Source organism: Canis lupus, chromosome 11, assembly GCF_011100685.1.
Source record: "Canis lupus familiaris isolate Mischka breed German Shepherd chromosome 11, alternate assembly UU_Cfam_GSD_1.0, whole genome shotgun sequence".
Taxonomy (NCBI): Eukaryota; Metazoa; Chordata; class Mammalia; order Carnivora; family Canidae; genus Canis; species Canis lupus.
In genome coordinates this window covers 71,173,077-71,192,930 of record NC_049232.1, presented here as the reverse complement: position 1 = coordinate 71,192,930, position 19,854 = coordinate 71,173,077, and the positions used below count along the sequence as shown (strand labels likewise).

General features: G+C 45.6%; 1 protein-coding gene and 1 long non-coding RNA gene across 4 annotated transcripts in view; one reads left to right on the top strand and one right to left on the bottom strand.

Annotated features, from left to right (window-relative positions):
• The window catches only part of ASTN2 (astrotactin 2), an 852,112-nt gene that overhangs the window by 317,732 nt on the left and 514,526 nt on the right, over positions 1 to 19,854 (top strand). The window lies entirely within an intron of this gene.
• Positions 6,109 to 10,853, bottom strand: LOC119873988. Its single transcript, XR_005367228.1, has 3 exons — positions 10,624 to 10,853; positions 8,357 to 8,527; positions 6,109 to 6,323 (listed from the first exon to the last, which is right to left on the bottom strand). It is a non-coding gene; the product is annotated as an uncharacterized LOC119873988 (long non-coding RNA).

Genomic DNA, 19,854 nt, shown 5'->3' with positions numbered 1-19,854 from the left:
TGTCAAGGGCTCAAGCTGGACACTTCAGATGCATTTAAATGATCTCTGTGCAAAGATACCACCTAGAAACAGGCAGGCAACCTCTCCCCGATGAGCCTATGTAAATGTTTGGAATAATAAAACTAAACTACAAATTAGAAAAGCTGATGGGCGGGGTGGGGAGGATGTGATGGTAGGAAGCTATCTTTCTATTAAAAAGAAGAAGAAGAAGAAAATGAACAGGAAGTGGGCTGAATTTGGGTGAGCAAGTATTGATGCCTAGTAAAAGGGAGGGTACAGTGGGCAATAGGAGAAAGCATGGTAGTGGGCTGTTCTGATTCCACGCCGCCACACAGCCAGGTTCTCTGCGGACTCCAGAGATGTCCCATTTATTGGTTCATTTATGGACAAATAGATTGGCATCCTGAACCTCAGTTCTTCCCTTTAAAAATGGGATCTGTCGCTAATGTAGCTTTTCCAACATGGCTGGCATGTGCTAGTCTTGTTTCTTACTCATTTTTATTTATTTTTTTTATTTTTTTAAAGATTTTATTTATGTATTCATTTGAGACAGGGAGAGAGAGAGAGAGAGAGAGAGAGAGAGGCAGAGACACAGGCAGAGAGACAAGCAGGCTCCATGCAGGGAGCCCAACATGGGATTCGATCCTGGGTTTCCAGGATCAGGCCCTGGGCTGAAGGCAGCGCTAAACCTCTGAGCCACCCGGGCGGCCCTCTTACTCAGTTTTATGCCACAGTAGTCCCCACAAAGCATGGCAGAAACAATCGGAAATCCCCCCCACCCCCACCGTACCATGAGGCATTTTTAACCTGTGTTTACCAGATACCTATTTTGAACATACTAATTAATTTGATCTTTGATAAAGATCCTCTGAGTACAAATATACACACGAGGACATTAAGGCAAAGAGAGGTTATGTGACTTGCCTCAAGCCACACAGCCAGCACACATCGGGCTGGAATTTATAAATTCGGTTCTTTGGTTCCACGGCCCCTGCTGTCCTTGTACCAGTTCATCAGTAGAGTAGACAAAATTTATATTGCACCCTTGATTGTTTTGGTCGCTGACCTTGACACAACTTGAATAATTTAATATGCTTGTAGCAAATGTTTGCACAGCACATTGTTAAGTAAGTGAAAACAATTGATAGAAATTACACTGTTATCTGGTTAACAGACATCTCTGTTATACCCAGAACTGACTAGAGATGGAATGGGTTGCATCTAGAGTTGTGAGATCCCTGCTCCAGGAAGGGTGTAAGTGAAGGCTGGGTGCTGCTGGGAATAATTGAGAGTGCACACGAGTACATAATAGGAGAAAGAAGAGCAGTAATGACAATGCATGTCAAGGGTTCCATGCACTGTGGGTGGGAATGCAGGCTGGGGCAGCTGCTGTGCACGGCGGTATGGAGGGTCCTCAGAAGGTTAAAAATAGAACGACCATATGACCCAGTAATTCCACCACTGGGTATTTACCCAAATGTGAAGACACTAATTCAAAAAGATATATGCACTCCCGTGTTTACTGCAGCATTATCTACAAGAGCCAACTTACGGAAGCAGTCCAAGTGCCCATCGATAGATGAATGGATAAAGAAGACCTGATAGATGCATATAACACACACACGCACGTATACAGCAATGGAATATTACTCAACCATAAAAAATGAAATCTTGCCATGTGTAGCACCATGGATGGATCTAGAGGGTATAATGCTGAGTGAAATAAATCAGGCGGAGAAAGACAAATACCATGTGATTTCACTCATATGTGGAATTTAAGAAACAAAACAATGAACAAAGGGAAAAAAAAGAGACCAAAAACTAGACTCTTAACTATAAAGGACAAACTGCTGGTTACCAGGGGTGAGGGAGGCGGGGAGTTGAGTGAATTAGGTGAAGGGGGTGAAGAGTACTTCCTGTGATGAGCCCCGAGTCATGTGTGGAATTGTTGAATCACTATGTGGTATGCCTGAAACTAATATTTATATAACACTGCACATTATACTGAAATGAAAATAAAGAAATACCTCTTTTAAAAGATATACAGAAATAAATAAAATCTTTTTTAAAAAAGATACACAGAAAGAGTTCTTAAAACAAATGATAATGCGTATCGTTCAGTGAGTGCTTACTAAGTACTGGGCACTGTGCAAAGCACTTGCAAGCATCATAGTACATATGCATTATCTCCATATTAACGGCAGGGGAAAGAGGATGAGAACCATAAAGTAAGTCGCCTGATCTGGATCATCAGGGAGCGCTTGCAGCACGATTCACACCCAGGTCTGTCTGGCTCCAGGGTCTACAATTTGGCCCTGAAATTACTACATTTTTTTGTTGAAAAGGATTGGTGGGTAGTTTGAAACCCTCACCTAGGTTTTCACGTACAGTTTTGATTTCTCTGGACTCTGAAGAGAAACTACCAGACTGTCAGCCCCATCGAGGCAACTCGATCCAACCCAGTAGTGTGCTGGCAAGCTGGCTCGCTGAAGGAAAAAAAAAAAAAATCACGTAAAAAGCCTTCTTTGTAGCATTTGCCAATTTCCATGGTGTAAATTCTCCCGTCATGTCCGATCTCAGGTCATTAGGTTTGACCGCTACGATGCCACATCCCTGAGCATCTAACAGGTAGCTCCCGGGAGCCAGCTGGGGTGGGTCCGGCACACCATTGCCCCAGTGCCCCCCCACAAACCCAAGTGTATCTCTTAGGAATTACGGTCTTGTCTTTATGTGTATTTCCAGTGCCTGGCACAGTTTGGCCCACGTAGGGAGTACAGAAACCCAGCACATATTTGTTGCTTAAAGGAATAAATAAACAACTGGATGATGAGTGAATAATCACAACTGAGGAGGAGGATGGGAGCTGTATCTTCAGCCCTGAAAACGAGAAGAGCACATACCCTCCTACTGTGTCCTTACCCGAACTTCTCTGTGGCCGTGAGATGATCCGCCAAAGGAGAGTTTGGGCGTAGGTGTTGAAGCATCCCTGATGCCCTCCCCTTCCTGCCTCCCAGAAGATCTGATCTGCCACGAGCCAGCGACCCCCCTCCAAATGCACCTGCATCAGATGACTTCTGTCCCTCCCTAGTGTTGCAACCACAATCAAGTCGTGTCACCTCTTGGTCCTCGTTGCCACTCTGGTAGCGACAGCATTGTCCCCCAGCAGCCAGCCTGAGTATCATTAACACATAGCTTCATCCTGCCGTCTCCTTTCTCCGTGTCCGCTGATGGCTCTCTCGCGTGGCCCTGCCCACCTCCCCAGTCTTAGCTCATGGGACTCATCATTGTTTTCCTACTGTATCCCACCCTGGAATATGCCTTCGGGTGCTTAGAATACCCTTCCTTCCTACTCGCGGGAGTGGGCTTAACTGTCCCTTTCTAAAGGAGGTCCTTAGGCTATGCTTTCGTGTCTCACCCTGTCCTCCAACATCCGAGCATAAATCCGAGTAAAAACAATGTTGTATTCACATCTGTAAATTCCCACCCCTTACAGATTGAGACATTCATGAGGCGGGGGTGGGGGGCACCCCTGTTTCTGTCTGGCTCCCTAGGCCTACCAGTGTTGGGAAATTGGCCATGTTGGGTTGGGAGGCCTCCTCCCGTGAGTCAGAAGGCTGTCACCTGACAAGCAGCGCGGCAAAGAGTTTTTGAAGCCTGCACTGTGGGGTCAGCCTCCTCAGTTCAAATTCTTAGCTCTGTGATGTTAGGTAGGTAATTGCATTCATAAGGACTTCGTTTTCTCCTCTGTAAAATGGATATATAACAGTCACTTCATCACATCATGTTAGAAGGATTGGATAATTCCATATACAACACTGAGTCCAGGACCCAGCACAGAGTTAAAACACTTAACCATGGAAGTTATTATTTTTATTGTGAGATAAAGTGATAGGTACCTCAGTCATTAAACTGCATTTTGCTTTTCTCAGAAAGATCCCAGGGAGCCTACTCCTTCTCTCTGGAAAAAAAAAGTCATTGGTTGGGGACTCTGTGTCTTCATTCATTTATCAAGTTATTCATTAACCAGATATTAACTGTACCTCCTACTCAGTACTGGGCCAAGTGCTAGAGAGAGTAAAGAGGGTCCATGCCATTGAGGGAGATGTAGTCACACGGGGAGAGGACAGCAGGTCTACATCCCTCTCTCCCTCCTTAGACGGACTTTACTAAATACACTTTGCAAGTAGTCACTTGGGAGCTTGGTCTAGAAAAATGGTAACCTTTGATTTGCCCTGTTATTGGTAGTTTCAAATAGGAGGGAAAGGATAAAAGGAAGGAGAGAGTACCCATCTCCTATATTAGGCTTCGGGTAGGATTGAGGCAATCTTCTGCCCATTTTATCATTTGAGGAACCTGATAATGACAAAAAAAGAGAGAGATGTCCCAGGTCATATAGCCTGAAACTGGTGAACCCGGGAATTTGGACCCTGCTGACTCTTGCAATGGTGTTTTCCATTCTTTGAGCTGCTGACTGCTTGGGAAACCAAGAAGGGAGCAACGTTGCTAATGCTGGTCCTGGTCGACGATTGAAATGGAAGAGGAAATTCATAGTTATGATTCCCAGGGCTGTTGTTACTTCCACTCTGTGCGAACCTACATCCTAATCTCCATTCTTATACACTCACACATATATTCACATCCCCACACATATACATAGGTTTCTATAAAATTTAGTAGGGCTTCTACTTTCACTCTTCAGGCTGTTCAGGTGTGGGCATTTTATAAATAAATATGCACTAATGGTGTTACTATTATTGCTGCCCCATAAATTTAACAGCACATGCAGGGAAGCTCCAGGTGTGCGTAGCACCTGAGTTACGGTTACTTAGGGAACCACTGTTACCGAGTCCCTGCCATGTCTACCTGAGTGATGCCTCGGTACAGCTCCTCCTGCAGAAATAATCTGTGCCCTTCCATCTGAGCACAAGGAGCCAAGTGCCCCTGAGGGTGAGGAACGGAGCATTTTTATAAATATGCAAGGATGTGTGACGGGGATGCCAGCCCTTAGTCTAGGAGGAGCCAGGACACTGCACTGGGCCTCGGGGCCTCCACTGATAACATGAACAGGTCTAGCAGCCGACAGTTACTGAGTGCTCAGTATATGCCAGGCAACGTGCTGAGGGCTTGAAATGCGTAACGAGGCGGAAAGAAGTTAAGGAAGCTTCCCAGCGATGTTAGCTCACGATAACTGAGCCTTGCTCATCATCAGCCACTGTGCTGGACACTTGTTGCTTTAGCCCAAGCAATCTGGTGAGAAGCAGGTATTTTAATTATTTTTGCTGTATAAATGGGCACATTGAAACGTAGGAAGATCAGAGTACTGGTACCGGGATCTTCAAATAGGAAGGGGCCGTGCCGGTGCTTGATCCCAGCTCTGTTGGGATCCTGAGGACTGTGCTCCTAACTCTTCCTTTTATATGACTACAGAAGTTCGCGGTGTTAAGAAATTATCGAGCTGGGTCTCGAGCTTTTTCTGTCTGATTGCAGAGCTCGGAAACCGTCCGTGTCAACAACGTCTCTTCTGTGATCATGACGTAGCATCTCCCAGACAGAAATGCCTTTATGGAGATAAAAGGGACTTCATCCCCTAGGAAGCCAGCCCCGGTTTTGGCCGGGACCCTCGGTGTCCCCTTCTTCTCAGCCCTCACCGGGTTGCGACATCCTCAGGAAAGCAACCTAGCAGTTTTCCTGGTACAGTGTCATTGTGTCTCCTGGGGACCTTTTCGCCGCTCTGACCATCGTCCCTCCAGGTGTGGGCTGTGACTGTCTCCCCAGTGAGTCTTGCAGCCTGCCCAGGCCACGGCACACACCAAGTGCATGGGGAAACTTTCCAGTGAAAGGGGTGGGGTGGGGGTCTCTTCTAAACTTGAACATCCCTGAGTTTCCTTCTGGGAATGGGGACTTCCCGTCTTTCCCATTTACGCACTAAGTAGGGTCCTGGGTTCTTGTGACCTATTGCTGTGTAACCAACGGCCCCCAAATGTGCAGGTTGAAACAGCAAACACATATTATGCCTTTCTTATCTCAACAAACATGTATTTATTATTTGTTGCTTTGACAGACATTTACTCCGTGGGTCAGGGACCCTGGCGCCAGGCACCCGCTCCTCCAGCCTGGGGTGTGTCGTGAGACTTCAGGTCAAGTTGTCAGCCAGGACTGTGGTGCCCTCCCTCTCAAGGCTTGACTGGGGAAGGATCTGCTTCCCAGCTCCCTCACGTGGTTGTTGGCGGGATTCGGTTCCACAGGGGCTGTGAGCCCGAGGCCACCCTCACTTCCTTGTTGTATGGGGCTCTCTAGGTGGCAGCTGACAGAAGGGCATCTGGCTTCACCAGAGCAAGAAAGAGAGAGGAGGCAGAGAGAGCGTGAGCGAGATGGAAGTCACAACCCTCTGTACCCTGGTCGTGGAAGTGACATCTCACACTTCCTTGGTATTCCATGTGAGAGAAGCAAGTTGGTAGGGGAGGGGATTATACGAGGCTGGGGATTCCAGGAGGCAAGACCGTCTGGAGCCATTTTTGGAAGCAGCCTACCTTGGTCCCCTGCCCTCTTTTCTTTTCTTCAAACCAGATCTTTCTTTCATTTCAGGCGATTGGTGCCTTTTTATGTCCGTAGACTTGAAGAATGATAGATGGCCAAGCTTCAGGTTCTCGTGTTCTAGCCAGAATGTTCTTTGCCTCCCAGTAGGAACATCCTCTGGTTTTCTTATAGGCTGTCTTTGCAGATTATGATTTCTCCCTCTAACCCAAGAGCCTCTTCTTGCTTTCCACCCCAGAGATGTACTTGTAGATCTCTTCCTTTATCACAAAGTCTTTGGGTCCCACTCCTTGAGATCATGAAGTCCCTGCAGTATCCTCAGCACCCAACACAACGTCTGGTGCTTAGGAGATACCTACCACATCTTTGCTGACCAGGTGCATGATTGAAGGTGTGTTTGGGGTTAGTAGGGAGCCAAGAGGGCTGGCCTTTCATCATCATGAAAGATGATACATGAAGTATCATCTAGGATAAAGCCCACTCTCCTGGCAGTGGACTGCCACGTAAGCTGCTCCCTCCCGGCCTCTCTGGCCTCCTCTGCCAACAGTGTCCCATTGTCCCTGCCACTCCATTTTTTAGGCAATGTCCTGTCACACATCTCCTGGATCACCTGTTCACCTTTCCGCTCTGCTGACTCTCATCTTACAAGCCTCAGCTCTCGGGAATGGTCCTCTGATGCCCAAACCTGGATCCCAATCCCCTCTACTGCACTGACCTCTGGCACCACGGCAGTCTCCTTGCATTGCATTCTCTTCAGATCCTACTACCTCCGCTGGACATTGAGACCCTTAGCAGTTCTGGTCTTTTTACTCTGGCTTAGAGCACAGAGCTCAATGCAGAATGGGCCCTTAAGAAATATTTGTTGAATGCATGGGTTGCCTCCTGTTACAGACAGGGAGACAGATGTCCAGAGAGGGGAGGGATTTTGCTGAAGGTTGCTTAGTGCATCATGGCTGAGCAATATTCAGGTTTACTCTCTTGTTCCCTCAGACGCAGCTCTTTGCACAGGCCCCAGGCACTTCCTTGCTGCTAAAGGACAAGACAGACTGTGAGTCTAGCATGTCCCTTGGGTTAAAACCACTATTGTTCTTTTGGAGGTGGCACATTTAAACCAGCAAGCTTGAAAGGTTTAAGCCCAAAATGTCAGCCTGAACTGGGTAGAGGCCTCTGCATGGAAATGTGCTGGGGCAGACATGCTGCATGGGAACATTCCCTCTGCGCTCATTTTTTCCTTCTTTTGTTCTCCTTTATATTCTCGCCTCAAAGGTCTAAAGGCAAAGCTGTTTATCTCCAAATGGCTGTTTAAACACAATGCAAATGTGCTTTTACTGAAATGTTGTGGTCTGAAGAAGAGGCAATGGATTGGAAAACCTGAGGAAAAATGCCCCTGTATTTAAAGAGCTGGAGGCAGGTGTGTTTATTCTAATAAAGTCCCCGGGTGCTTAGCAGCCAAACTCCTCCATCTGAGAAAGGAAAGAGTCCTCTGTCCCAGGCAGGGCCCTAGTGCCTTCCTTGGCAAGGGGGAGAGGGTTTGGCTGCCAAGGAGACTCCCCGCCGAGAAGACAATGTGCTTCTCAGACCACATCTCCATCTAGTACCCTAGACCTGATGCTGCATAAGCCCTGCAGTGATGCGAGAAGAATGCAGATGATGCTGGGGTCACAGAGACCAAGGTGCAGTTCCAGCTGTGCCTCAGACTGTGTAATTTGGGACAAGTGTTGGATCTCCCTGAACCTCATTTTTCTCATTTGTAAAATGGAGATTGTGGTGCCGAGCCCAAAGGGTTGTTTAAGGACTAGGTGAAACAATGCAAGTCAGGTACCTGGGCCAGGGCCTTGGATCTCAAAGTTGCTCCTGTAGGTCATCACATTATCACATAGACCCGCGTTACATTTCCAGCTCTGCAGCTTACGAGGTGAGTGTCCTTGAGCAGAGCACTTCTCTTCCCTGAGCTTCACTTCCCTGATCCATAAAATGGGAATTCCAAGGATTGCTTTGAGGAGCAAACAGAATAATAGAATAATGGGTACAAAGGGTCCAGCAGAGGCTTAGCATGTAGCAGGTGCTCTGCATGCATTTGAACCTTCTCTTGCTGAAACCTCACTATCCTTCCAGGCTTACAGTCATTTTTCCACTTCTGAGTCATCCTGAATTTATTCAGATAGTTTCCTGGATATAAAGGCCGGGCTATGTATATACGGGTTTTACATTTCATGATGATGATGATGATGAAGGCTACTCTTCTTGAGTACTCTGCAGTGTACGTTTTCCTATTTAATCTTTCTGATGATGCTGGAGTAGATGCCATTCACATTTTACATATCAGGATAATGAGACTTACCAAAGGGCAACCAGAAAATAGCAGAGCTGGGATCTGAACCCAAGGTTCTCTAACTCTAAAGTCCATATTCTTCCCATGACCTTAGTGTACTATGCTTTAGACTTTGCACCAGTATGTTGAGGTTGTTTTGTGGGAATACTTGAGCATGGTTTATTTTGAATGTTTGACCAAAGTATCCTAGTTCAGCTCACCTAATATACAGTCACTTGTGGGATCCTATGGCCAGTGTGTCACATGGACAGAGAGTGTAGGATGCACTACACTCTGGATGTCTATTCCAGAAGATCCTGGCTAAGGTGGGAGATACTGGTTAATAAATGACAACTATCCCAAGTGATAAACTGAGAAACACTTGCTGTGGGAGCTGGGACCAAGAGAATCTTGATCTGGCTCTACACGTCATGACTCTGGTCAGGGCTCTCCTCCTGTCCTCTTTCTAACCATTTCCATAGTGAATTCAACTCACTAATCTAAAGGCACTCTTCCAGCCAACTCTCTGGCTCCATGATTATTTACTGCATGTGGGAATCAAAGGATAGAAAATGTGTTTGAAGCAAAAAGAGTATGAGGAACCTACCTTCCAACTTCAAAACCAAAGGACTGCCTGAGAGAGGAGGAATGGAGATGAGACTATGGGATCTTAAGGAAAGGAACATGTCCAACTGGTTATAGCCCTAGGAGGTGACTTATGGAAGGTTAACAGTGAAGGGAGATTTCATAGTGTATTGTTAAGAGCTTTGGGATCTACATCTGGATTTGAATCCTGGCTTTGCTGCTCAATAGCCTTCTAGCCTTGGGCTAGACTCAGTTTCTTCATTTGAAAAATGAAATGCTAACAAAAATTTATGATTGATCCAATAAAATAATTACCTAAAATATTTAGCACAACATGTCATACATAGTAAGTGCTCCAAAAATAAAAGATTACCACCACTACTATCATCATCATCATCATCATCATCATCATCATCATCATCCATCATCATCGAAATGGGTTTTCTTTTGGGCTAACAACCTCCCAGTTCAGGTGATGTTCAGACACAGGTTGGATCACCATGGGGCAGAGCACTGTAGGGAACTACCTGTATTGTGTGATCTATTAGAGTCAAAGCCTTCTTAGTCCCTCATGAATCTGAGATCCCATGACTCAGAACACATGATACATGTGACAGGAGTTAAAGAGGGCATGAGGTTTCTGTGAGTTAGGGCAACTTCCAGGAGGTGGGAATTCCCTGGTCTTACAAAGTAGGTCTGCCTTGGACATGTTGATAAAAATAGGAAGAGCAACACACGGCCGTGTGGAGTGTGTGCAGCTTGTCACAAGGAGAGGTGCAGGCAAATCGAAGTGCAGCAAGGGGTTTACGGGCCGTCAGACAAAGCCTTGTTTCCCATGATTTCCCAGGTGCATTCTGAGACTCAAGACAAAGGTGTGAGGAGGGAGGAGCACGGAGATTTGGTGGAACTCCCTTCCCTTAGAGGCAGTGTGATGCAGTGGAAGAAACAGTGAATTTGGAGGTCGATAGGTTGGTTATATGACCTCTTGCCCTTAACTTGTTATGAGCCTTTGGGCAAGTGAATTAAGCTCTCTGCGTTTCCATTTCCTCCAAGTATCAACACTGGCAGCATCGCCTAGAGTTTACGACGGATAGAGGGAACAGGGGAGATTTGTAGGTACAGGACGGCATGGCTGACCTAGTGAATGTTAAATATACAACACACATTGTTCCGCGCCTCCTACTTCCACAAACCTTGGACCAACATCCAGTGATGTCTTCTTGGAGGACAGGATACTGACTTTTTCAGCATGCTCTGAGGAAAAGCAGCTAAAAATGTGCCTTTCGTGGAAATGGGAGACGATTGGTCCCATCTTCCTCAGTAGCCATGGAAACGTGCAGTTGCTCTTTGCTCTGTCCTTCGGCACCCACTACTTGGTCCCCCGCTCTTCTTGGCCACTCCTCGTTCCATCAGGGGTGTGGGCTGAATGTGGCGGGTCTAAGAGGGTGAAGACAGGGGTCAGGCACCAGGGTCTTAAGAACATTTTTATTTTGTAAGTCATTACCAGCTGATGATCACCTGTGGCTCTGGAAATCAAGGGCCACCTTACCTTCCTGCTTTCCCATTTATTTCTGAGCCTTTCTGGAACTTTAGCTCTTAGAATTGTCACCACAGTTTCTCCCGCACACTGCACTTTCATGCACTGAGGACAGCGTGTTTTTCCTTCCCCTAATGCACTCCATCAGGCTGCTAAATATCAGTTGAACAGTCTTTAACCTTTCAAGCTGGCCCCTTGTACCTGCTATTTTCCTTCTTTGCATATATTTTTCTGTGACTCTGAAATTCCATTTTCTGTAAACAATCTTCTTCCAATTGAGAGATAATTGACATGCACCACTGTAGAAGTTTAAGGTGTACAGCGCATATTGGTTTGACTTACATATTTTGTGAAATGATTACTGCAATAAATATAGTCAGCATCCATCATCTCCTATAAATGCAGTGAAAAGAAAAAGCAAAAAAAAAAAGAGAAAGAAAAAGAATGCTTTCACTATGATGAGAACCCATTTACCCTCTTAATAACTTTGATGTGTGCCATATTGCAATGTTAGCTGTAGTAATCATGTGCCACGTTGCACTCCTGGTACTTAATTTGTCTTATAACTGCAAGTCTGTACATTTTGACCACCTCCTCCTTTTCCTCTCCCTTCCCACCCTTGGGCCTCTGGCAACCACAAAGTTAATCTCTTCGACTTGGGTTTGTTTTAGTTTCTGTTCTTTTTTAGATTCCACATATAAATAAGATCATATAGCATTTGTCTTTCCTCTGACCTATTTCACTTAGCATTATGCCCTCAGAGGCCATCCGTGTTGTCAAAAATCGTAGGATCTTTCTCATTTTTGATGGGTGAATAATACTCCATCGTACTTGTGTATGTATGAATATGTGCCTCTATATGTGCACACATACATCTGTCCATGGATAGTTAGGTTGTTTCATGTCTTGGTTTTAGTGAATAATTCTGCCGTGAACATAAGGGTGCAGATTATCTTTTTAGGTCACTGTAAAACTCCATTGTCTTTTAACGCTTGGGAACCAGACGCATTTAGACATTGGAGTCAGACAAGACTGACCATCACAGTTTCCTCGGTTTTCCCAGTGATTAGGCTTGGGGTTCCATTTTTAGCTAGAGGTAGTAACCTCTGCTTTGGGAGACTATTGTAACTAGAATCTTTAACACGGAGCCTGGCATAGGGGAAACAGTTAATTATTGGGAACTGCAGGTGTAAATAATAGTCACCTTTGTATACATGTTTGCAGTGGCTCATTTTTTCTACTTTGTTTCATTGAATAATGGCTCCATAATATATTAATAGTTTTGGAAAACATCAGGTTAAATTCTGCTAAAGAGAATGCAGTACAGGCCTGTTCAGAGATTTTAATACCAGATACGTAAATGTACGTACTCTAGGACTTCAGGAGGTGAATATAGAATGTGGCACGGCCCAGAATTCCTTGAAAATGGAAATTTTGTTTTCAAGATATATTTTGTTTGATGAGAAATACAGCTGTGGCTCTTCAAGACATTTAGGTGTGGACAGTAGGCCCATGGGTGGGGGCACAGGTTCTCATCTTGCCTCCACACCTCGCCATTGAGACCTGGGTATAGTGTCCTGAAAAAGGCACTAGGCTGTGGGTCAGATGTGGCTCCCAGGCCCAGTTATTCCTCTGATGTCTAAGCATGAGTTCACCATTAAGTCTCAGGCTCATTTCTATAGTGGAATAGTCGCAATGCTTACGGCATGGAATTTTGGTGAAAAGTGAGTGAGGTATTTGGGAATAATTTGTAAATTAATAAGCAGTGGAAAAATGTGGTGCCACCGGTGCCATCTTTGTCACCAACACCATTGTTAGGTCTCCACTGTCATCACCTTAAAGTTACGTCCGTACTTCCAGGCCCAGCCGTCTGCAGCTGCCATAGAGAGACCCCAAGAGCCTCGTTCTGCAACTGCCACCTGTGGCTTTATCATCAATAGGGTGCCACAATCCAAGCTTTATCCATGGAGCAGAGCCAGCCAGAGTTGTTTGCCCACTGGCCTCACAGGAGTCCGCTGAACTAGTCAAGGCCATGTAATATCTTCTGCAGCTCAGAAAGGAACAGAAAGAGCCATCCTACCTGCCCCTTCACTGTCCAGTCTCCTTGTAACATTCCCTCAGGTGATGTGGAGAAGCTCCCTTGAAGACCTGAGGTCAACACCCAATTGTAGTCCCCATGGGCTCCAGGGTAAGCTAAGGTCTATAAGCAGCTTGATAGTTAGGGTTAATTTTTCAAGCCATATCTGGCATGTTGATAAAAAAAAAAGTTATGGAGGTAGTGGCTAAGAACTTCTAAAGTCAAATGGTTTTTCATTTCATAAACTTTGAGCTGCCTGGCCCTCGCTGAGTGGTGAGCTTAGTTTCCTCATGTGTAAAATATGAGTGATAATAGCACCTCATGAAGTTTCTGTAAAGATTAAGTACCCTGTGAAAAATGTTTCGTTATATTGTCTGGCACGTAAATGTTTTCATAAATAATAGTGATGCTGATGGTGATGGTAACTGATGACAGTGATGGTGGCAGTGGTGATATTCTCTGCTAGGAAAGTCATTGTAAAAAAAAAAGAAAATCTATGCAAAATATGAATTTGGAGAAATAAAGTCAAACTAGCAGTGTTTGGTTTAGAAGAAAGAAGACTCAAGACAACCTAACTACCACCTTTCACTAACTACATAGCTGCCCCCAAAGAGGAGGTATTAGAGGCTTCTTATTTGGCCTGGGCAGCAGAAGCTGGCTTGTAGAGTGAGTGTCCAGGGCTGTGAGTACAACTGCCTGAGAGGGGAATTGCTGCTTCACGGGGATTGAGTTTGCTGTCTCTCTAGGTATGCGAGGCTAGATGAACGCTTGCACAGACTTACATATTTTCTTAAGATTTTATTTATTTATTTGAGAGACAGAGCACGAGTGTGTGAGAGAGAGAGAGCATGAGCAAGGGTGAGGGACAGAGGAAGAAGCAGACTCCCCTCTGGGCAGGGAGCCTGACATGGGACGCGACTCCAGGACCCTGAGGTCACGACCTGAGCCGAAGGCAGACACGTAACTGACTGAGCACCCCAGACGCCCCTGCACAGGCTTACAAAGGATGACCTTATGGAAGATGGAAGATTGGGAACACTGCAAATGATGGAAAGGGTACTGTGGATTTGAGAGTGCCAAGGTCAAAGAGCCAGAGAATGCAAGAAACTAGTTCATGACCAAGATAGAAGGAGATGAGGAGAGACTTGGCTCCAGGGGGGCAAAACAGGGACCGAGGGGAGGAAACGATTGGTCCCACCACCCCCCCTCCGCTGACACCTCACACTAAAGTAGTATGTGCACTCTCCAGCCATGAGGCAGGCTGAGGATAGGGAGCCCCCTTCCATAGAGTCCCGAGAGTCACGGTTTTAAGGATTCTTTCCTCTGGCCGCCAGTGTGACACTTGCACTTGTCAGAGGATGTGTCCCAATTTTAGTTTCCAGAAATACACGAGGAAGCACAGAGGTGCTGGAGCTCAGGGATGGCAGGGATCTCATGAGGCATTCAGTGAGGTTAGTGGGGAGCACCTGGATGCACGTGCTCGCCCTGACATGTAGCAGGATTAGCAGCCTCTCAACGGCCTTTCATATGATTTCTGCCTGGAGAGGTGGTGGTGGCGGGGAGACCAGTCGTTGCCAAAGAGAGTGAATGAATGCATTTGACTGGAGAAGGAGCAGTAGCAGTAGTTCAGTACTGACAACCCGTGGGTAGAATGGAAGCATAGAATAGTGAATAGCATAGAATAGGTAGAATAGTGAAGCATTCATTCATTCATTTACTCATTCATCAAATCGATGTTTATTGAGCGACTAACACATTCAGACACTCTTATAAACCCTGGAAATAAGAGGAGGGCACAAGATAGGAGGTCTGGGACGTAGTAGATGCACATCAAGTAACTACTTATTGAATGAGCTCATTCTCAGGTAAGGTCATTGAGGTTTAGAGGAGTGAGGTGACTTGCCCATGGGGGCCAGCAGCTAAGTGTAAGAGCCAGAAGTCCAGCCTGAGACAAAGAGCCTTCTGTCCTGCTGATCTCTGTAAGCAGCAGGGATTTGGAGAACTGAGAAGAAAGGAAAAATACGATGTGTGTGCTTAGCATTGCACTTAACGATCTCTCATTTCATCTAAACAGCTTCTCCACCAGTTATGGGTTGTAATCACCATTTCATAGACCAGAACACTGAGCCCCTGAGAGTGTAGGTAACTTGCCACAATTTAACAGTGAAATGGGAGAGTCTGAATTTAAATCTCTATGTTTAAAACCCAAATCCAGCCTCTCCCTCCTATCCTAGGTGGCTTTTCTACCTTTTCAGCTCCTCCGCTCTAATGTCCTGGCCTCCTAAGATCCTCGCTCCTGACCCTGACCCCATATGCCATTTGAAGGAAGAAATGATTTCTCAGCTGAGGACTTAGTCTCCTGTCCCCCAGAGATATATCAGGAGGAAGGGATCAATAGGAGTATGGCAGCTTTAAGTTTTCTGCACACAGTGGTCTGATGGGGTTAGATCTATTTTCTTCATTGTAAAATGTGATTGATTCAATTCCAAATTTAGCTTAAATGTGATTTTCCTCCCTCAACCTGGCATCTCCAAACTGAGAATCAATCAAACCCCAAATTATAGGCAGCGTGTGGATCAACAATACTGAGTTATTTCCGGTCGAATTTCTCCAGCAATGCGTTTTATGCCATTCTCTGTTGCCATGAGAAGAGTTGAGGGGTAGGAGGGAGGGGAAATGAAAGGGAAATTAGATTATTAACTTTCTCCAGTTCCAGCAATCAATACGCCCTGGTGTAATTCTATTCCTACAGCACAGCACTCTCTCTCTCTCTCTTTCTTTCTCTCTCTCTCTTGCAAGTGATGAGAGGGGAAACTACGAACCAGGATGTGAAACAGGTATAACTATGACCCTAGCCATCTGACGACGCTCATGTGACGATCTGGAGCTATCATGTATTGATCTGAGCTACCATTTATTGATTTTTTTTTCCAATCGCATTTGCTATCTTTTGTCTTCCAATCAGCTCTGAAAGAAGAACACCCTTTCTGTTTTTCAGACGGGAATATTTTGTCTTATTAGGGCTAGATTGAATGGCAAGCATCCCATGGAGATTCTGTGGTTAAGCCGGGACTTGAACACAGCCATATCTAGCTTCAGAGGCTATGCTCTTTCTGCAACTACATGATGCCACTGTGTGACCTTTGTTCTGGAGTGAGGTGGAAGATAATGTGATATGGGGGAGAGGATGGAAAGAACTGGTTCTCATCTCTCCTCTGCCATGTACAAGTTGAGTGACCTGAGAATCATATGGTTGTTATTTTCTTCTGTTCATGTGTAAAATGGGGATAGTAGTAACAGTTCATTGTAAGGATTAAAGGAGGTAATTCCACTCTACTAAAATGTAAGCTTCAAGAACTTTGGCTTTGTTCACTATAATTTCCTCTTTGCCTAGAACAATATAGAGAAAGAAGTGATGTTCAATAAAAGTCGGTTGGATGGATGGATGGGTGGGTGGGTAGGTAGGTGGGTGAATGGGTGGGTGGGTGGACGGATGGGCAGATGGAAAGGTAGACGTAAGGGCTAGGTGTAGAGCCTGGATCACGGCAGGCATTCCACAAATGGAGGTTCTCTTCCCTGTCTCTGCTTCCTACGATGCCATACGAGCCTGGAGGAGAAGGAGGTGGGTTTTTTGGGAGAGGTAGTTTCTACCTTGCCGCTGTCAACAGCTCCTACTCTGAGCTAAATGCTGATGATCAGTTCCCTGGGCCAGGACCTCTGAAGAAGTCACCTCTGTTTGAGTTCCACTGTGAAGTTTCTGCCAGATACAGTTGCCATGGAAACTCCCCAAGCCCCATGGACGGCTCCACAGGCATCTGGCCTAAGTGCAGTCTTGACCTGCATGTTTTCTTCTTCCCGGACTTCAGAGACAACCATGGTGATTCAGGCATTCGGCTGAATAAATGGCTGCCCCAGGACACTGTTCATTCACATTCTCCCCTCCACTCCCTCCCTCTTCATCTGACTCTCCCTTACTATCCACTCTTTTTGTCTTCAGTTCCTTAAAGAGCAAGTCAGTTCCTGATATGTTCTGATAATGTGCTGGACACAGAACTCAATGCGTCCTGGTTTCTGCCATCGATGATTAGATAAATACTGATACTCAGCTTGGAAATGATCATTTACCAAGGGTCTGCCATGTGCCAAAAACTGTGCTAGGCGTTTGGCATTTGCTGTCTCATTTAGTTCCCACCATACCATTAAAGGATATGCTGTCTTGTTCTTATTTTCCAGAGGCGAAAACTGAGAGGCCATAAGCTGATGCAACTTGACTCCCTCCCCCACTGATTCTTATTGAGTGTTGATTACTGTGAAGGTTTAAATGACATAGGACATAGGACAGTCAGGCCAGCGTGAGTCCAGCGAGACAGTGTGAACAATCCCATACCTGCCCCTCTGCCTTCTTCCCATGGAGCCTGGGTGGCATTTCTGGTAGTTGGTTAATTAGTGAAAAGAATGTCTTGGTCACATCTGCCTCTGCTGCTGTGTGGGCTGTGTCTGGGAGATGCATTCCAGGAGCCCCACAGGGGCTGTTCTCCATCCAGGGCATCTGCCTCCCCAGTGCCTAGAGCCTCTACCTCCCACATCTCACTCTCTGGGTCACTGTCCCAAGATTATGTTCATGCTGGACTCATCCTTACATGTTCGTCCCCTCAGAACAGACTCCATAGAATCTCGAGTGGAAACTCAGCGCTGCTGCTGACTGCTATTTTGGGGGGTTTTATTGAGTATCTAGGCTTGGGGTAATATGTTGACTTTTTGAAGAAAGATTTGTGCAAAGCACCAACTCCTAGTCCATACCCTTTGTAAGAGACAATGTCGATGTTAGGTTGCTTATATTAGTTAGTCACTAAAGCATTTATATTTCAGAGTTTGGAATAGCTTTCTGTGGCTCCCAGAAGAGAGAGAAAATACATTCCCCCCTTTATTTTTGTAGCCATTTTAGGCTTAGGAATTTCCTATCTACCTGACACCAGGACCAACTTTTAAATTTTTATTGCTATTCCATTTAATAGATATCCAACAATTAGTAAATACAGCAACCACAAATAAATAGTCTGTACCATAAGCTATGCCTTGTCCTAGGACTAGCAATAAAGATAAGCACGCTATTCTTAAGTTAAGGAACTTCTAGGTTCCAGGCACTGAGCTTAGTGTGAGAGATATAAAGATGGTGAAGATGGGATCCCTTCCTTCAAGAAGCTCACTGTTTATTAAGAAAAATAAATACCCATATGAAAAATCCAAAGTCAGCTGTCCATGAGGCTTCCTACTGTATTAGGATTCACCATCTGGCAGTGTTGCTTGTTTATGGTTGGCGTACTTTTTGATTGGTCACCACCTGCGTCTGCTTACTAATATGTTACTCTCATCCCTGGAAGTGCAGATGTGTTTACTGAGAATCTATCATGTTCCAGACACAGTGATAGGCATTGGAATACAGTGGTACACAAAGGACTTGGTGCCTGTCCTCGAGGAGTTTACTGTCTAGTTACTAGAATCTAGTGTTTGAACAAGATATTTTGAGAGACACAACACATGCAGGCTGTTTGCCTAGAGGGAGAGCAATTTACATTTGAGGTTAATCTCAATGAGCAATGAGGGTCAAGGAAACAAGTGGATTTCTATGCAAAACAAATAATACCTATGGTAATGTTAGCACGATGAAGTGTTGACTGGGATGGCACTGCAGTTATGCAGCCCTGCCCACACCTGGCCAGGTAAGGGAGGACAACAGGAGGTGTGGGTGCAGAGGCCCACCGTGAAAGGCATCAGATGCCAGGTTAATGAGCATGGACAGCATCCTGTATCCAGATGCTATAAGACAGGTCAAGGGGTTCCAGCAGGGAATGAGGTGGGACAATGTGCCTATAGCTCACTCATTCTACAAGCAAACGGACAATAGAAGAGAGGAGGGGAAAGAGGTGAACCTACTAAGGACGTAGAATAAATAGGACTGCGTGATTGTACAGATGCTATAAAGGAAGAAGCCGGAAGAGTGAAGGGAATCTAAGCTTCTGGCCAGTTTTAATGGTGGTGTTCTCAATAAGTTGGGGAGTGGGGAGGAGGAGGAGGAGGAGCAGAAGAGGGAAGTAGATGAGGCAGTAAAGGTTTAAAGAGAAGATGACATGTCCAGTTTCAAACATGTTTATGTCATGCCCTTGGGACTTCCAGAGGGAGAGGTCTGGGAGGTTTGGGCATAAAGATTTGCTCAAAAGAAGAGCCTAGTGGGTGATAGAAATTTGGGAGCCATTGCTCTAAAAATAGTAATCAAAACCTTGAAAGTAGATGTGAATAGCAGAATTTAAAGAATGAGACCCAGTGGGGGCTTAGTTAGGACACAGTCCACAGACTTTCTTTGCTGGCCCAATGCTCTGCTGGCCATGCAAATCCAATCTACTCATTCTACTGTATCCATTAAATTGTCTTTAATTTTCCTGAGCAAAAACTCCCCTCCCCATCCTGTGCCCTCTCTATTAGTTCTTCATACAACTTACCTTGAATTGTAACTAGCTGTGGATAAGCCTGCCTTTGCCCCCTACCCTGGAAGCTCCCGAAGAGCAGAAACTATTCTATTCCTGCTCTGTGTGTGTCTATATAGCAGGCGCTCACTAAAAACCTGTGAAATTGGGATCCCTGGGTGGCGCAGCGGTTTGGCGCCTGCCTTTGGCCCAGGGCGCGATCCTGGAGACCCGGGATCGAATCCCACGTCGGGCTCCCGGTGCATGGAGCCTGCTTCTCCCTCTGCCTGTGTCTCTGCGCCTCTCTCTCTCTCTGTGACTATCATAAATAAATAAAAATTAAAAAAAA